We start from the raw sequence: 5,720 nt of genomic DNA, 5'->3' as shown, positions 1-5,720 counted from the left end.
AGACGTGAACATTGGGACGGCAGTCTGGTTGAGAGGCGCCGACCACCGGAATGACGCATGGTTTAATAGGGTCCAAGGAGCGCCTAGAAACAAGGCGGCGAAGTGACGGATCCAAATATTCCAGAAAGTCCATCGGAGACAGCGCGAAGTGGCCTTTAGCTTAACCAGCCTTCCACTGCGTTTTCCTCGGCGCTTGCATCCTCTGCGCAAAGTTGTAGCCGGTGGCACATGGAGCAGGTAAGCTGGGACATCAGAGAGGTGAGGAGGGCATGTCTTTTGCCCATTAAAGTCATAAGTCACCAGATTTTGAAACGATGTCTGAAGATCAAGCAGGGTTTGGCGATCATAGACCAGCACTGAGTTTACTTTTTGTGTGAGAACAGCCAGAAACAGGAAAAACACAATGAACAGTCAGAAAGAGAGACAGCCGGCCACACAAACTGGTGCCATGTTAGTCTAGTCTTGTTCGATAGCATGTTTTCCTGCGGTTCTTGAACTGTGAGGTGCAATACTGGAATTTCCCCACTGTGGGATTAATAAAGGCATATTTTATCTTATTTTACACCTTAAGATCCAAAAGGTATCAGTATAGAGCACAGCAACACTGTACGGCACAATATCAATACAGTTTAGGGAATATGCCAAAATGCTTCACGAGGCCTCATCACTAACACATACACAAACATACATATTATTTGTTCAAGTTGTCCATTTAATCCAAATCCAAACCTTTTGAGATCAGGATTGTGTCGTCACACAGAATATTCAGTTCCCCTAATGTTAAACCAATGGAGATTTGAAGATGCTAAATACAAACCTTAGCGTTCATTCAAAAGTGTTCACATACTATAATGTGATGGATGTGTTTAGCAGCAGCTTATCGGGCTGTTACACGGCTCTTTTATACTTGTATTGTTGTTGCTAATGCGTGTCTATGGACGTACGGCACATTTGTGTTGTTTTTAACTTCCCGAGCTCTAAAGTTCTACAAGTTCTGTTCATATAGACATTTGCTTTTTCTCCTCATTTCACAGAGACGCTTTAACACGTGGCTTGGACACATTAGACTTACCGGCTCTGGTCAGCACGACTCTCGGGCTCAGAGTCGAGTCCAGGAGCCGTTGCTTTCTCTCGTTCTCCTGTTTGCAGCGACACAGTTCCTCCTCATATTCTGTTGTGATTCTTTCAAACAGCACATATATGTCTTCAGCAGCCGCAGTCAGACGCTCCTCCACCAAAGCTCTCAGATTTTGGCCTCTGGACATTTTACAAACCGTTTGGTTTTGTCACTTTTTCTGTTTTCTCTCTCTTTTCCCTCCTAGCTGGTTGTCTTGGTAAAAACTAGCTCTTTCCGGTGCTACCAGTGGCGTGTTGCTGCCGCACACTGGTCGCCCGTGGTACTGCAGTAGAGGGACGTTTAGAATCTAAACTTTAGATCACATCTGCAACTCGACATTATTATTGAGCCTAAACTAAATATTGGCCTCTGTTGGAGCTTTATGCTATGCTAATACTCAAGAGCGCAAATATCAGTAGGCCTAACTGTGTTTTAATGAGTCTTAAGCCTTTGAATATTCTGTCTGTCTGATCAGAGAGTCAGGGAATAGCTTCATTTTGTGGCTTAATCCTCTGCTGTCTACAATCAAGCCAATGATATAGCACATATGTCATAGTTTTTGAATTTATATAAACTTGTTATTTGATCAAATAAATGACTAATTCTGACTGGATGATACACAGACTCAGTACAAACATGTTGAAGGATTTTTTTCAGCTCCACTAATTTATGCTACACACTCAGATGTGTGAATACATTCTCTTAAGTCTGTCCTTTCAGGTGTATTAGCTACAAGTAATGTTGCACTAATCCGTACTCCAACTTCTCATGTACTGTTAAATAGTTCATCAGTATTATGAAAATTTTATTTTAATAAGACGCCAAAAACAGATATTCATTACTATTAGGGACCAAGCATGAATGTGCAAGGAACGTGTAATAAACGTGGTTTGGTTAAAAATGTGCATATCAACCTGTAAGAGCCATGTTGAGGATGTTTACACCTCCAGCCACTGTGCGGCACTGTGCTTCCTGTATGGTCTCACTAGGTGTGCCCGGGTGTGTCTGTAGTTTAATTTGCATACAGCAGCTCACCTTTAGTAGTAGCCCGGTGGTCCAGGGTGGGATGTGTTCAGGAAATAACCCAAAAGACAAGCTCTGATAGTGTAATGCTATTTATTACAAATACAGAGTATATGCCAATCACAGACAGAGTCTGGGTATTCTCTGAGCCAATGTGAGAAAGGCCCCGAACAAAGAGATTCACCTATATTTATAGTCTACAGAACTATAGAACGCCCCCTTCACACATCTTGTTTTTCAGGCTTTAAATCCCATGACTTAATTACAGGATGTTGCACATCTCTCAGTGTGAGCCTGTGATCTTTGTCACCTCTGTGCCCTGACCCTTAAAAAGGAGCACATGGATCTGATGACAAATGGCAGGACAGAAACCACATATTCCCCCCTTTGAGACCAAAGTCTCGCTATTAATGACAATCAATTGATTTCTTAGCTTCTTAACTATAATGGTGAGGATGAAAACCAGTAGCAGCAGGAATCTTACGCTGGAAAAAGACTCCTCACCGGCCCTGCTGCAGCGGCCATGCTATTTTAGCTAAGTAAGGGTGACCCATTCCAGTATTACATAATAATCATATTCTAATTAACAGAGGCAAAGGTTAAAAACAACAGTATATGAGTAAGCAAACAAATAGTAGAAAATAGTAGAAAACACAAAGAAATACAAGAAAATTGTAAAACCTATACCACACAACAATATATATGTTGATTATGTAAAAACCCCATTGACAGTCCGTTCTTTAAACATCGCAGCTCTTTCACGATGCCTCAATTCTCCACTGTCCATCGAACTTTGTTTCGCTCAAAGCTCCATTTATTTCCATTACACACACACACATACACACCCACACACCCACACACACACCCACACACCCACACACACATGTGTATATATATATATATATATATATATATATATATATATATATATATATATATATATATATAAAAATATATATATATATATATATATATATATATATATATATATATATATATATATATATATATATATATCCAAATAGATTTTGCATAGTACAGTTGTCAACATAATGTTCGATGTTTCATTCGAGGATGAATGTTTTAGTGTCGTCATCTTCATTTTATCAGTAGAATTTTCTAAACTTATATTTGTTGTAGTCGCAGGAGTCATAGTAGTTAACATAGTTGTGGAGGTTATAATAGTTGACATGGTTGTAGTATTGGCAGCCAATAATGTATTACTCAACTTAACAGTACTGCATATAAGATTATCCAACTTCACAGTCGAAGTAGTCACTTGCCGGCTTAAAGCAGTACTAATTACCTTTACATCTTTAGAGTTGGGTTTAATAGGTAATTGCGCTAACTCACTTTCAGACAACAGATCAGAAACAAAATCAGTCACAACTAGGGTTACTTTATGTGCTTTGTACCCCGGTAACCAACGATTACTCTCCGGCACACGCTCATGCCATGTCTGTAATGTTTGCAAATGAAATTTCCTTGATCATCCCGTGAAATATTTCTTACCACTAGTTAACATTTGCCCATAGTTGGATCCAATTTCAAATCATTAAATAATTAAATATATTTTGTTGGGCCCTCAAAAGACCCCCCTTATTTCAAACCTGGTCAACACTAGATTTTTACCCAAATTGTTAATCCATTCAACCTTATCTCCGCGATACCAGTGGGAACACCAGCATTTAAGAAATGCTGTAGCTCCCACTAAGTCATGAACCACTGAAACAGTTTCAAACAAAGTAGTAGACTGAGGGTTGACTGTGGTAAAATATGACCAAAGGTGGAGTAGTAGGTTTCTGATCTGTTACCTCTACTGCTAGCCTAGAAGTGACCACTTCCGTTGTGTCATTGACACCTCCTGCTGGTATGGTTTCTCCTGAATCCATCACCACCAAGATTACAATACAACTTTTGTCCTAAAAATTGTATCTGACCATTCACCACACTCATTTTCAATTGCTAGTTGTGAGTCATGGGACAGACATTTATACTGTCCTTGATCTTCAATTAGTGATTGGAGTATGTAAGACTACAATCTCCTTCTTTCATTTAACGACATATATTTCCCTATTCCAAATGTACCCCACAAGTCCAAAGTTTTACCAAGAGGACCTTCCCATAGTGGTCGAAGTCGGTTTTCACTTGTGTTCTCTTCAGTACACAGCCATGGAAGTAAAGCTGCTTTTCCCAAAGTTACTTCCACTTTAGTCTCAATACTGACTAGGTCTTATTCTTTCTCAAACTGGCCTAACTGGCTTGGTCTAGCCAGCTCTCCAGGGCCGCCTGGAGTAGAACTGCGGCCTTCAGATTCATCATTGTAGATATGTAGATAATTACGAAGGTGTAGATATTTACGAAGATGTTATATTAGAGTCTATTTTTAGTTTATTTTTAAGTATATTTTTAAAATTATTTTAAACTATTTATCTATTATCTTGTTCTATCGCATGTACCATTTTCCTTCTGTTCTTTAAATGTGCGGTGCAATACTGGAATTTCCCCACTGTGGGACTAATAAAGGCATATCATATCATATCTTATCTTATCTTAATTTCTTATGTAACCCAATTCAACGCGGTATGCTGACAGACTTAAACAATGCGACCTTTCAAAACGCCATTCATTCTCTCGCAAATACCCTAAATTTTTTGGGTCATAAACCAATCAAAGACGTTGTTTAATGCCTAATTTTTGCAAAATTTGTCGAACCGTTTTATCCACAAATTCTCTCCAATCATCAGTTGAAATTCTATCAGAAAGTTCCCATTGAGTGACAACTTCTCGACACAAAAAACTGACAACAGAGTGGACGTCTTTTCGCTGGGTTGGACAGGCTTTTGTTCATAGATTGAAAATCTATCAATGATCACTATCATGTACCTTTCACCTTCTACTGGTCAAATCATATCAACAAAATTGATTACTAACTCCTGCATGGGACCTGTCAGAGATGGAATGTAGCCACTAGAGACAGGCTGGTTGTTCTTTAGAGAGATAACACATTTGCCAGTAAAATAGTCAGTTTGTTCAAGCAAATAGGGTCCGATTGACATCTGGATCCTGTCCTGTGATATTACGCCAAGTTTGAAACACTCTTGAGATATATGCTCAAGGATTCTCTTGTTGACCCATTGGTTCTATCAGAATATGTCGTAACGGGTGAGTGTAGCGGACCAAAGGATGCAGACTCGGGAAATATTTACAGGATTTATTGTAGAAATGGGACAAGTACAAACAGAGGGTGATCTGGAGGTGAGCAGGTGAGCAGGAACACAGGAAACAGGGACCGGGGACATGAAGAGACCACAGGACGACAGGCAGACCAGACGGGCGTAGGGCAGAGCGGGCAGGAGACATCCAGGACCGGAGCACAACAAGAACACAGGGACGACAGGAACGCAGGCAGGAAAGAAGTGACACGACAATGATCTCGCCCTGAGTGTCTTCTCCCAGCTCCTTTTATCCATGGCAGGTGTGGTGATTAGCCAGATGGAGAGCAGGTGTGCGCGGGAGGAGCCGAGAGCTCCGCCCAGCTCCAGGTACAAGCAGGTGAGGGAGGGGGAAGAGCACACAG

Source organism: Periophthalmus magnuspinnatus, chromosome 20 (genome assembly GCF_009829125.3).
Source record: "Periophthalmus magnuspinnatus isolate fPerMag1 chromosome 20, fPerMag1.2.pri, whole genome shotgun sequence".
Lineage (NCBI taxonomy): Eukaryota > Metazoa > Chordata > Actinopteri > Gobiiformes > Gobiidae > Periophthalmus > Periophthalmus magnuspinnatus.
This window is presented reverse-complemented; position numbering follows the sequence as displayed.